At 33.2% G+C, this 15,023-nt stretch overlaps 1 protein-coding gene across 1 annotated transcript in view; it reads left to right on the forward strand.

Moving 5' to 3' along the window:
• Nucleotides 1-10,658: 10,658 nt before the first annotated feature.
• The window catches only part of KaiR1D (Kainate-type ionotropic glutamate receptor subunit 1D), a 241,570-nt gene continuing 237,205 nt past the window's right edge, over nucleotides 10,659-15,023 (forward strand). The window contains exon 1 of the mRNA XM_018548528.1: nucleotides 10,659-10,864. The gene's annotated coding sequence lies outside the window, so the exon portion shown is untranslated. The remainder of the gene's footprint in view (nucleotides 10,865-15,023) is intronic.

Below are 15,023 nucleotides of genomic sequence, written 5' to 3' on the forward strand. Positions count from 1 at the left end.
AAGCTGGACCAGAGCAGCAAGTGGTCGTATTCTCAGCAGCGGCGGGACAACTTTCTGCGTAGCATGCCGAAGTTTCTCGATCCGCCAAAACTCCAGAGGAGTTACTGCAGCGTCCTTCGGGCTATTCCTGTTACCGACTCGTGAACTTTGCTTTGTAACAAAATTTCTCAGACGACCCGATACTCGAGCACAAAACAAAATTACTCACCGACGACAGTTCGAAATTTCTTGTGTCATTTTATTCTTTAATTAATTTCTTCAATTAATGAAATAAGTACCGATTTGCTGTTTGCTCATGTTTCCTGCTTAATCAAGTGACACAACCAACGCTGTTTTAGAAATATGTATTTTACTTCATACATAACTGTGGTCAAAAAAATTAGGTCCTTATTAATTAACCTGAGTTTACTTTTATTTTTTCAAATGTTATGATGTAAGAAAATTTCATGAATTACATGTTAAAATTTCAACAGGTATATCAAGGATAGAATATAAAACTTGTAAACTTTGTTGGGTAAAACTTCAGAATCTTATGACATTTATTTGGATTGACTTTGATATTATATTTTTTGCTTTTTTTTCTCAAATATAATTATTGTTTTTAAATAATATTAAGATCTTCGTAATATTAAACAAAAGATTGTAATGAGAAAATAAATGAAGAGAAAACTACATAAACTAAAAGTGAATTTTGCACGAAATAACTGAGTTTTAAAAAATGAAAATGTGTGTAATTTTGAGTTATGAACATATACGTGTTATACATATATATTTTACGAAAAAAAAGATACATTATTTCAGTCAAACAATTTTTTATCTTGTCTGTAGAATGAAGATACAAATTTTTAACAAGTTTGTGTTAATATAATGTAACTTAATTTATAATATAATTCATAATAGAAGATAAATATTTTAACATTTAATTGTAATTAATATTTTATTCAAATCCTTTTCCAAATTAGGTTCATACCTCTACATTATAAACTCAGATTGTTAATTAAAATTTTGCCGAGTGATTTAGTGAATTATTAATAAACACGAAGCATTTATTGATACGATATTTTATCAATAATAATCTTTTAATTTTATGCACGCAATTTATTATGCATTAAGATAATGTGAATAATTTTGGATGTCACAATTTGTTGGAAAATTAAGGAAGACAATGGAGCCTTAAATGAACAATTTCGAAGAAAAATTTTCACACTTTCTATAATTTTATATTTTTTTTAAAACAATGTCATATAACTAGAAGTAAATCGATATTTTTGTTTTGTAACAAAATTTCTCTATATTTGTGTATTTTTATCTACTTTAAAATAATATCGAAACTCTATCTGCAGTTGAATACTAAAAACCAAATCAAGCGATCCGCTGGTTCTAACAGATCACTATCGTTAAAGTTTACTCTTCTATCGAAATGTCCCCAACCGAAATCTGATTGTCGAGAATAGGCCGAGCCGTATTCGCGATCTAATAGTAAATTCGAGACCACGATCGTCGAACTTTCTACTTCCGCCAAACTTGGGCGACCCTACGCGGCTTCTCGCATCTCGCATCTCCCAAGAGCTGTGTCTTTCCATCTAGGCAATGTCCTTTTCACCTTTCTAACTTTCTTCTCGTGAAATTGAATTGCCGCAAAATCGGTTTTGACTCAGTCTGAACTGCGCACGTGAAATCTTAGGATCTGTGTTCATTTAACGTTTGACCTATCAATTGTTCCGTTGCACATCGGAAAGTATCGACACAATATGGTTTTCGTTCAATAATTACCGCAGTTACATTGTACGTTAAGATTTCCGAGACTGTCAGAAAGAAGGAAATTATCTGTTTGTTGAGCAAAATGAAAAATTGAGTTTTAGAATTTTGCACATAATTAAACAGTCAAGAAGAAAAATGGTTTAACTCTAAGGAACCGTATTGCACTTTAAAATTAATAGTGTCATGAATTGAACATTACACATGGTATAAGAGTTTCTTAAGTTGATACAGAGATAGTATTAGTGGTTCATAAAAGATTAAAATATAACTAGTGGAAATATATTTTTATATAATAGATCCGTATTCGATTTTTTCTATAAGAAAACTTGAAAATAATTCTAGTAAAAGAATAATTAATAATAAATAAATCCTTTGTCACGAATGTAACTGAGTGAGTAACAAAAAACTTGTAACACACTACTAGAAGAATTTTATTTAAAATATCAAGATATAATATATACTCAGCTCATGTTACATCCTACTAATGATAACGCAAATGTATTTAAGGATTATTAAATTCTATTTCTTTATATAGTAGCCGTGCATCACAACGACAGTTTTTAGTATTTTTTCCAACTAGCATCATTTTTTCTATTTTTTCATTTCTTGCATGGTCAGAACTGCACAAATTACATGTACTGTGACCGCATAAATCGTGTAGAACGTGACAGCGTGGAACGTATTCACCGTCATTTCCGAGTCTATTTTATATCTTCTTTATAAAACATAGCTGGTGTTGCACCAGTGTCCCGTTTTGGAGTGACATCGACGCTACGTGTCTCATAAAAAAACGATAAACTCAAGTGCTCTCAGGTAGTAGGATGATCACATTGTCGTGAGATTCGCGGCTACGTTCCACAGGTAGAGGATGATGGTGTAGTCGTGCCGCGGCGTTAACGTCTCGTAACAAATTATACATACGGTTTCGCGGAAATGTAGACCGTTGCAGAGAGGTGCAGACATTCGGTGATCAAGCGGTGCCAACATAAACTTTTTACTCGCGATGAGGGAAAATAAAAGCGCCACCGCACAAAGAAGATCGAGGCGACGAGATACGGCTCACAAGAGATATGTGACTGGACTCGCTCAGCAAGGTTCTAAAAGTCAAGATAAGCAATGAAATCGATAAACTTTCTTTCCGCTAGACTCTACCAAAGGCAGTTGGTAGACATCCGCTTCCCGTTCGCCACTTCGAGAAATGTTTCTTCAGCATTAACTCCTCTCAATATCTTCAATGGAAACTTTACCACTATTCTAAAGTACATCCTGGCGAATGTTCTCGAATACGTTATGTCTACTTATATGGTATAAGATAAATTGATAAATTTCATTACTTTCTCTCTTTAAAAATGTTTAATTTTCACTGATTATGTAACAGATTTCTTACTCACATACTATTTACTTTAAGATTATTATTGATTATAATGACGCTATTATAATTTTTATAAGAATTGTAAATTCTTAAGTGCGTACTCGGTTATAAATTTTTTTAATCCGCCTCTTTTTTATTACCACGAACGGTTAAGAAAAAGATACATTTTTTTCAGGGACAATATTTGTATGCATAAACTCTTGCTTTAACATTTGTGACATGAAAGGTTGCCGCATTGTAAATCATCAGATCGCGCTATTTTAAATTATACTCTTAATGGACATATTGCTGCAAAATTTATCACAGTTTACAAATTTCATTTGTAACGAGATTTTCGATTCATGGCTGCAATTTGCAGCGCTCTGGCGTTGTTGCTGCCGTTGAGAAAGCATTCGAACCGCTAAAAGAACAAAGTTTTACATCTCGCGCGCCACCAAATGGGGCAACCTTCTTCCTAATTCGCCGCGCTATTACACATTCCTTTTCTTTTTCTGCAAATTTATGGGCATTTGTGGCATAAATTCACGGGCAATTCAACGGCGAAGGGACGTTTGAACGTGATATTCTGGGGTGACTTTTGCATAAAAGTCAAGCTTGCTGCTACACTGTCATTTTTCACTGCGGTCGTTCACCCTATTGTTGTGTCGGCTTCACTGTGCATGTCTTTTTTTTGCATATATTCTGACGTAGCGATATGGTGATTGATAGAAGGTGCATGTATATAGGATACTGCATCTCTGTCAGATGTTTTCTCAGCTATACAGATATTAAGAAATAAGAATTTAGAAAAATTGTTTTGTCTTCAAATTTTAAGCAATGTTTGCTAGTTTATTTAATATTTTGTTATTTATATATTTTTTAAAATGATATTTTGTTATTATGTATCTATTACGAGAGTTGTATATATATTACACGAGATATTTTTCTTTTTTTAGTTTGCTGAATATCAATGGATAGTGAATACCAGCTTTATATTGGCTATTAAAAATTGTTGTTATGGAAAAATATATATAGGTTTAAAATTAATTAATATTATAAATAAATTACTGTTCAACTTCCGGAAATGTTGATACTTTGTATACGCATCAAAGGCAACAATTTTTTATGATAATCGATGGTTTAATAAGATATAAGCAACTCATTTTTTTATATTTTTTTCCTGTTTAAAGTCTAACCATAAAGAGCGAAGCACATTATTTTTAAAATTTTTTTTAGACTTTTATTAATAGACGATGGGGTATTATCTGTTACGTTCATATGGTGTTATATCGAGTAAAAACATCGCAGGAAGTCAAATACAAAATGCACAATTCTATAATACTTAATGAATTTAAGATTATTTTTTTTGTATTATAATATCTTGAATCAAATCTAAAATATTTTACCATAGAATACATAAATTTCAATTTTTATATATTGACATAAAATATCTTTGCTCTCTACTTACGTTACTATCCAATTTTCGTGTGATGAGGCTCGAAATCTTTGGACCATTTACTTCCTGTCGCGATCCTTCAAATTTATTGGTGCTTAAGCAGCCAAATCGAAATTTTATGAAGGTGATTTTATTAACCATTGACCATAGTCTTTGTTTTTACAGATGATGCTTGATATACATAGATAACATAAAATCCGCATATAAATTCGCATATAAATGTAGACATATATTTGCTCTTTACTATCGATATAGACTAGATTATACACAATATAATTTAACCAATATAAATTTACAATTAATTGATTATGATTGCTAGACTCGAAAAAAAAATAAGTACTGTTTTCAATATTCCTCTTTTTCTGATTTTAGTGAAATCATAATCTTTCTTGTATAATATTTTTTTGAGAATATTTGCAACTCACTTTAATTAGGTTATTTTACTTACTATTGTTGTTACAAGAAATACGGTTTAGCACACTTTATAAAAAGATTTAGCAAACGTTACGTAAAGCAAGGTTTAGCAGATTTTGTTTTAATCTTCATTTTTAAAAATTATTTGAAGTGTATAATTTAAAATATTTAGCTTTCTTATCCTGCGCTTTTTAAATACATAAAAAATAATATTTGTAAATTGTTTACTATTTAAGTATCTTTTTGTAGAACTATGTGTTATATTTCGTAACATGTTAATGCTGTCAAAGTTGCATAAAGTCGATAATTCCAGAATTCTCATTTTCATTCCGTTGATGAAAGGTGCAGCAAAGCAGTGTGCCGTAGTGCATGCATCTGCTTTAAAGAACTTTTTGCAGCGAATGATTTTTTGAACCTTGCTCTCGTCCAATGAAGAGTGTAATTACGGAAATCAAGTTAGAGCGTAACGCGTTTCAGACCGGCTGACTACCTCTCTCGGCCGTGTCCAGCCAGCCGTCGTGTAACAATTTGTAGTTTTCACACAGCGGCGCATTTTGCACTTTCCTCGTTTCCGCGACTAACGTAACGAATGCGACAGATTTCGCGACTCTCCACTATAGTTGTACTCTCGGGCAAATTTTGAAGATAGCATTACAGTTTCGTATGAAATTTAAAGAACCTCTCCTGCATTTTCTGCTATGTTATATGGCACAAGGTGTACGTAAAAATTACCTAGTAACATATGAAATTTCGTATTTCGACGATGATAAAATTGTAAAAAAAATTAGATATTATTTAAAATTACATATATTTTAGCAGAAACTAATAGTTATATGCAGCTATCAACAATATAAAATATTGAAAAATATTTACAGAACGAATGAGACAATATCAATAATTACTTTTTTGTTATAATAGTGTATGGTATTAAATTTGAGCAGAAATACTCGTATATGGATAGGGTAGATATACGATCTTTTTCGGCGATGATATTTTATTCTTTTTCTCTAGCACGATAATCCGTAGCGTTCAATGGTATTAGAGCACTCAACTGTGACATATCGACAGGTTGACTTGTGCCAATATCATGCCAGAGAAACTTTTGAAAACTAGGAGAATGACAGTAATCGTTAAAAATCTAGAAAACGCGGTTGATACATTTCAAATATGCAAGATTTTCATTACTTCCCCAAAATCTTGAGTCAATTTCGCCGAAAATTTTTTATTCAACTGATATTTTTTTCATTAGCATTATTTCCTGAGAGTCACGACAAAAATATCATAGTGAAAAATCGTACTTCATCGACGATGTAGAAGGCTCTCTGTCATTGGTAAAACACAATGTCGATTGCAAACTCGGTCAAATCTAGATTCCAGTTTTCTTTTTTCTTCGTCAGACAACGCGCGCTAAGGAGCAGTTTAATTTTTTATACCGCTACTTTAGCTGCTTTCGGCAAGCCGGAAAACTCGAGAAACATCGCGTGATAAACTTCTCCCATTTTCACGCGCGGTGATAAACACAAAATCTCAAATCCCGTAATTATACTCTTTCGCAAAAGTATAATTACAAGTACTTGAAGACTGCTTTATTTTCCGACATTTCTTTTTATTATGTCCGGCTTCAAAGGACAGATGTAAAAGTTACATAAATCGCAAAATCTATTCATTATTGTTGATAATTATTTACTCCGTAAACAATTTTTCCTAAAATTTATTTAAATCTAAGAGAAGTATTCGAAAACTTCATTTCCTCGTTTTGCGTATGGCACATCAACATTTGGCATAACATTTTATATAAAATTTCAACAATAAAAACAATTTTGCAAAATAAAAAACAAAAATTCAAATTTATAAATTCTTTTTAAATGGAATGTGGTTTTCTAAAATTTTTTTGCACTACGCGCAATTTTGCAATATGTTATGACCGTTTAAGTGAATCATAGATTTCGACATATTTACAGTGCACTGACGAAAATTCTCGAAAATTGCTCGATCGTGATTTTCACACGAGGTGTGCCACCAAATTGTACTCCTTCAAGGTGGACTATTGAAAATCTCCTAGATTAGCAGAAATTTTGACATTTTATTTCCGATTTTTCTCACCTGTAACAGTATACTACAGAATTTAGTTCAACCGCAAAATTCTATTAGTGTCAAAAAAATGTACGTTTTTTTTTCAGAAAATATTGGAAATTCACGCGCGCGCACCGTTTTTATCTTGAATTCTCTTTCTTTTGTGACTCACAATTTCTCCTTTGGTTAGAGACGATATATCTCGGGATTTATTCAATCGCGAAGCGTACGTTAGCGTCAAATGCTTCTCATGGAAATAATATCACAAATTCACCTGTCACCTTAACTCCGCGTCTCAAGTTTTCTCTCCTTTTTTTAACCTCTGATTTTCCTCGGTAGGTAATTTGGCGTATTTTGGAATTTATTCTATCACGAAGATTCAGCCGGAAAGTCGAATGTACGTTCAGAAATAATAGCGTTACGGTTTAACTCGGTTTTTCTACCTTTTTACTCCTTTGCTAAGCTAAGAAAATTTCTTTCATCTGTAACAATGTATTCTGGAATTTACTGTGCCGCGAAACTTTCTTCAGCGTTAAATAATACGCGCTGGAAATAATATTTAAAATTTGCGTTTCAGTCGAAGAAACTGCGGTTAAAAGTAACAAGAATAAATTATATCTATATAAAAAAAAAAACGTTATAAACAGAATACAAAAGCGCGAGAAAGAGATAGAAGTTTATAATGGCATTAGCTATTGCATGATAATAAAATCGCATTATCGTTGGGCGTGTTTATATGAGCGTAATTGAAAACTGCAAGTACGTAATCTTTATACATTTTTTCGTAGTTTTGACCTTAATTGTTATACATTGATATCTGAATAAGAAATAATGTATTTTTAAAATTAAAAATAAAGTAATGCTCTTGGAATAATAATTAAAAATTAAAAATTGAAGAAAGCTTATGAGAATCAACGCAGTTATTTATGCATAAATTACTGTGTATAATTAAACAATAAATGATGTGTATATATGTGTCAATAAATTACTATGTATAGTAAAAACAATAAATGATGTGTTACATAGTTATCACAGCGCAATCGCAGACGTTTCAATTTTGATTTGAGTCCTTTTCAGTGCTTAGTATACATTCATGATAAAGTGAAACGATTATTAATTTAAAATCCATTAATCTCCCCTATTCATAAATCGATAAATTAAATGTAAAAATTGATAACAGTATTACAGAAATAAAAGGTCCGATTAAGGAAATGACTAATTTAAAAGAGTAGATGGAAAATTAAATTGTATTGAGTCAATAACAAGCCTCATGTGTTAATAATTTGAAGTCTAATTACAGACTTAAGATGACCTAAAATAAAACCGAATTAATTTGAGACCATTGCTATCAAATACAGTAAAATTATGTGATTTCCGTTTTTAATCAAACATAATAAATAAAGTTGTTAAATTTTCTCTAGAATTTATTAAACTTTTTCCAAAAACAGGAAAGAAAAAATCAATTCGCAAAACTAGAAGATCAGTTATTTTAAACAGACATACCTGAAAAACAATCTCTTGAAATAGAGCAAAATACAAAAAATAAAAATTAAAAATATTGAGAAACAAAAAAACAGTTTGTGAAAAAAAATATTGCACGATGAGGAAGATAATGAAATTGTAGTAATAATAATAATTATTATTATTTGCAAATTATATTGCAAACTGATTTCATTAACTTTAAAAATCTCTCCTATACATTTATTTATTTTGCTTTTTATTTTGGTTATTAAGTTTACATTTCTTCTTGTTGCTGTATATTGAATTTTTCTTTACAGCGAAGATTTCGTTATTATCAATTTAGATAATAATTAATTAATTGAAATATATACAAATAATTAAAATTAAAAAATTAATCAAACGCGTTATGCTATACAGATAAAACTTCGGTTATCATATTATGATACTATTTCTATATCGTTTAATATAAAAAAAAGAAGTATTTTGTATATCAGAAGTATTGTTTATATATAACTGACTGAAAAAACGAAGATTGAATTCTATATTCGACGTGTTATCTCTTTTTTTCGCCTTCTCTTTCTACTAATTAAATCTTGATTTACATATAGTATTATAATTCCTTAATTAATTTCTCTATATCCTCTATATTTATTCATCTGTAAAACACCACACTTAACGTTAAATGCGATAGGCCCTCTAATTCTGAGTTTAACTTGCTTAACGTTGAGACCGGGGATTTAATGCCAACGTGTCATGGAAATCAAGCAACCACATGTAACACTAATGCTAGGTGCGAATACGGAGATCGATATACATATCGCCCTTAGGTTCTCTCGCAAGCATGTAATCGGAAAGTGCGCGTCACGATACACGGGACTGCAACGCTCAGATTCTGTGATTCTCTCGTAAGCGTATAATCGGAAAATCCACCATGACAGAGGAGGAGGAGGAGAATTCTAAGGGCTACTTTCCCTTTCCCGTTGCACATGTGGATGCGCTCGATATATCTATTCTAGCCGGTCTACTATTTCCGTATAATATATAGGACATTCTGAGATAGCAGAAATTTAATATTAGACTTCTCACAAACTTTACAATATGTTGCGTATGCTGAAATGCAATATCAATATACATTGGTAAACATAATTTGAAAAAGTTTTGTAGTATGTAGATAAGATATAATATAATTTTGTATATGTAGACAAGATTTAATATAATAAAAACTCTCTCTCTTTTCCAGCTTTGGTATAGAAATTATTTGTTTAAAGATTCAATATGATGCCTTTAATATTTTACCTTTGGCGTAACCACATTTTACATTCTTTTGTTAAAAAAAAATATTAAATTTTGTTGATCAGGATTACTTGAATTTTTCTATACTCAACCATGCTATCAAGAGTATCTTATTACTGGTCGCAATATTGACGCTTAATTCACTTTCGACGCGTTCGCTCGCAACATTAAGCTTCTTGCGAGCTTATTCCTGTCGATAAACGCGGACCGATCCATTAACAATCCAATTTCTCACGCCTCAAGGAAAGAACTCTATAAGGAATTAACCTCCGACAAACTCTCTTCTCTTCTCCTTGTGACCTTCTTCAGCCCTTTTTCGCTATGGTCCAGGCGGTACAAGCGCGATTCGCAGTCTCCGCTCGAACGAGGCAAATGGAACGCAGAGGGCCTCTCCCGTAGGATCGATAGAATAGTGGGGAGATAGCTCTACCGGGCGGTCGAGAGGAGGACGACGTGTTGGAGGATTGAAACGAGATGAAACGATGAGGAGCCGAGGTCGCAGGGGGTGGAAGAGATGAGGGCGCTCCAGCGGCTTCCGCGTCGCACCATGGTTGCTGCGAGCAGCGTCGGCGTCGGCGTCGTCGTCGCAGTGGCCATCCTCGTCGCCGGCGAATGCGGCCGCCACCAGACGGTACACGCAGCAGCAGCAGCAGCAGCCAAAGGCAGCCTCCTGCGCTTGGTCCAGTTCGCCTTCCGCCGTCGCTCAGTTAACTACGCGACTGCCAGTGCCGGTGGCGTCGCGACGCACGTCGTTTCGTATCACTGCGTGCCCGCGTATACGGTGACGTTTCACTACTTTACCGAGGTAAACCACGCGGGTGATGCATGGGTTATACGCGTGATAACCTTTGGACGGTCCGCCCTCAAAATTTATGATCGATGGGAGGGTAACGAAATTCTTCCTCGTCGTGAAGGACGTTGAACCTTGGAAACATTGACAACTTGGAAACGAAGAAAAAGGTGCGGGGAAACAAGAGGTGAAGAATTTCTCCACGAAAGAGTAGTGATTGTCTCCGGATCGAGTCCGCGGATCAACATCGACCTGGCACAGAAAGGTACTGGAACTTTTTATTTGAAAGTGCGAATGTATATCCATAGATGTTTGTGAGATGTTCCACTTGCGTTTAGGTAATTGCAGTGTCTGATTTATAATGTGATATTTCTACTGGTTAGGAAACAGAGAAATGCAAGAGAGTCATTTTCTAAAAGTGTGCTGGTGTTCATTCCTTTATTGTTAATTTAGCGCAATGTCCTCGCATCCGGAAGATTTGTTTCGTTCTTTTATATTTACGAAAATATGTAAGAGATGTATTTACGACATTTACGTAGCTTTTAAATTAAAAAATGTGAGATAGTTGTGTATTTTTTACTTGCTTTTTGGAATGTCTGACATATTATACGATCTTTCTACTAGTTTTCAAATTGAATAATACAAAAAACTATAAAGTTGTTTCTGAAGGCGGGAAATTATTAGTAACATAATCTATGTATTTATATTATAAAAGCTATGTGATATGTTCAACTTGTTTTTAATACATCTACTTAAACAAAATTTACAGAATTCCGCTTTCAATAACTTGAAAGTTATCTTGTGTGTGATCGCGTTATTTTTTATTTATATTTAGACACGTAAATACATCGAATTTATTAAATAATATATTTCTTACTTTTATACTAATTAATTTATAAAGCTGTAAAATTATAAAGTGTCAGTTTTAAGAAAATGCCAGACTATCTCATTCGATCAACCTTTCGAATTTGTATACATCACATTTACGTAGTTTTCGTATCTTATTTGTATCGCGTGTTTCTACTAATCCTGAAATATAGAGGCGAACGTATTTTTTGAGAATGTGAGAGTGTTAATCCCTTGAATTGCGACGTAATCTCCCACTTGTACCTAGGCTCTTGTCAAGTCTGATCAGTTTGTGATGTTTCTACTAGTTGAGAGATCGACGGTTTCTCTAGGTAGAATGCGCTAGTAAAGTTGGTGTCTAGCGAGTGGGATTCTAGAGATGTGAAAGGGATGAAAGTTTTCGATTTACGATTGAAGCTTTGGCACTGAACGGAACTTGCTCATTGTAAATTCCTTTTGTTTCGTTAGATCGCGAACCTGGAAATAGCCTTTGCTCTCTCGAGGTGTATTCACAATTCCCAGTGCACTTGTGTGTCGACACCCGTGTGTTCGCAGGTGTACTTATTCTCAAAGATAAGGTAGAAATATTTCCTTTCTACTTTTAGTCACTTGCAAGTTTAGATATTTTCTATCTGCCTTTTTTACAACTACAGTTTGCTAAGACTAAACGATTTTGAACATAGACATTGCACGATTACATTTGAATATTATTATATTTTGTTTATATATTACAAATCTGTGTTTTTTTCTATAAATTCTTTATTAACTAACGTGTTTTGTATTTGAAACAGTATTATCAGGAATTTAAATTTTTGAAACTTTGAATGAAATAAGCCGCAGGGATCCAAACAGCTAACAAAACCTTGCTCTCCTCGATAAACTTCTATTAAAGTTCACTTTAACAGAATATTAATCTAAGGCTTAGTTGCCAGAATACATAATGTCGAAAAGTCAAAAGTTACAAAGAAAGATATTGCACCGCGCTAACTTTCCGTCGAGGAAAAATCGCCGCTAAATTCGTCAGAGAATTCGCTTTTGGAGTTTGATGCAAATCTCGTGAAACACCCCGTGGTGTTACATAGGGGATGAACGCTTTCTCGCTCGGTACTGTCCTATATTTACGCTTCGCTTGACGAAGACAGCAAAGAACGCTTTAGAAAAAAAAAAAAAAAAACCGGAGCGCGGAATAACGTGAATCGACGTGTACTCGAAACCTCCCTCATAAATAAGTCGCATTTCGCGCGCGCATACTAGTCTGAAGCCATTATCATTTGCACGCTCGGAGCACGTGGAAGACACGACGTTGCCCTCGATTTATTATCTTCGTCCACAGACCGGCGAGCTGCGGAAACGGCGGGACAATGCCAAAAGTTCGTGAAAATGCCAACTTGCCGGCCCTCTATTTCCTTTTGCGAGCGTGCGAGCGACTCCGGCGCTGAATTCACCAAACCGCTTTGCATTCCAATGAATATTAATCGAATGCAATTATTAAACGCAAATTGGAACTCAAACAGCGACGGTTTCGTCATCCCTTTTCCCACCCTACCGTGATAGAATTGTCGGGATGTCCGGCTTCATTCACACGCATCTGTCTATCTATCTGCTTGCGAATTTGATTTAAAAAGCTACGAGTTTATATGAATAAATCTTTTTGTATATCATTGGGATTTTCTCCAAATTGAACATCCAAGTTTTAAGAGGAAGCTTTGCTTCTTTTACTTGTTCCTTCTTTTAATAAAACTTTTGAAAACATTCAAGGATCAATGAAATCGCTTAAGACAATAATGCGCAACCTTTTTAAAGAGTTATTTTCAGAAGGCCATTTTAAAAATAGGTAAAATCTTTTAGTTTATAATATTTATTTTGTTTGTATAAAATAGAAAATATAATTTTACATTTTCGATTATAGGAGCTGGTAGACCGCAAAAAATTCACAGGACTTCGTGCCTGTGGGCTGCAGGTTGCGCATTATTAGCTCAAAGCTCGTGTCACATTAGGTAATGGAGACTAAGGATTATAAATTGGAGATCAAAATTTCACCAATCAGTTAATTTCAATTTGAATCCGTTTTGTTTTGATTGGTTGAATTCTAATCTTCAGTTAAAGTTGATGTCGGCGAATGGTTGAAGAAGCAACTAATTTTTAACAATTATTATTTAAGGGTACGACCAAAAAGGGGAATAGTTTCTTTTTGTTGTATTCAACTTATATTTAGAAACAGACAAATATTTCCAATCAAAGAATTATTTCTACGGCTTATAAACGGCTTAAATTTTTACGGCTTTTATTAGTTTCCGCATAAATTTGTCATTGAATTTGAGAGAGAAAAGATTTTCTGGTGCAACGCTTATTAAGATTATTTTCAGTGAATTGTCGGTTCAATTTTCCAATAATTATCATCATTCGCATCGATTAAATCGCGCGTTCAATTAAAACGCATTAGCAAGGCAAATTTTATTGCATCCCGCAGCCTATTTAGGCTACGATCAACAAGTGATGATGGCGTAATTAATGTTTTGTATTAACTTTATAAGATTTTTCAATTTTTTGATTTGTGAATAAATAGAGAAGGGGATGTAATTTTTTCGATTTGTTATCTACAATTAAATGTTTATTAAATGTACCTATTTTTGTCAAATTGTATAAAAAATTGAAAAATGACGAAATTAAACTATAAACAGATTCTAATAATCTTAATTAATATTAATTTTTCTGATACATTAAATGAGAAATAAAAGTGAGCAAAAGTATAAAACTTTATATATTATTTTATTACAAAAGTTTCATCTTTTCGAGATGAATATCCCACAACGGGAATATATGTAACTTTATATTAACATTTTCCTCACATGTTTTTAATGTACTTCAAACATTTGCCTATTTTATTTTATTTCATGTAATAATTTCGTTATTTGAATTTAGTGCAGAAACATCTGAAGTAATATGTGAATTTTCCACGCAAGTAGGATATCGATTTTTTCCGGTATATATCTTACTGACGTTTTGTTTGCCAAGGTATCAGACGAAAATTGACATTTAGAGATATCTGCAGAAACCACATTTGCGCCAACTAAGAACTAACACTTACTGGAAATGATTTCTCGTGAAAATGATTTATACTTGTTATTAAATCCAAAATCTCGATTATTTGCATCCGGTGGGAACAAGAGCGCGAGATGGGCATCAATTAACATCGGATTAATTACCCACGAAGACGAACCGACTAGCTTCTACGAGCTAAGACAGTCAACTTCAAATTTAACTTGCGCATCGCATCAACGTTGCCGACGTGAACTATTCGCGTCAAGATGGATCGCGCTAATGGATTAACGTTCCTACGACGTGTTTCGTTTGTGTGCGTGCTTCATTAATAAGATTAAAAACCTAATCAACAAATTTGCCAAAGAGCAGATAAAATTTGAGAGCACTTATAATCTTATGATTGCACATATATTAAAAAATATGTCATATAAAAAACTAATCGCACGACAGTCTAATATGTATCAGTATGATTTTCTGGAAACTATTGCGTGTCTGTCTTGTTTTACATTTTCTCCTTTTAATCGTTGAATTTTCAT

This window comes from Cyphomyrmex costatus, unplaced genomic scaffold (genome assembly GCF_001594065.2).
Source record: "Cyphomyrmex costatus isolate MS0001 unplaced genomic scaffold, Ccosl1.0 scaffold123, whole genome shotgun sequence".
Lineage (NCBI taxonomy): Eukaryota > Metazoa > Arthropoda > Insecta > Hymenoptera > Formicidae > Cyphomyrmex > Cyphomyrmex costatus.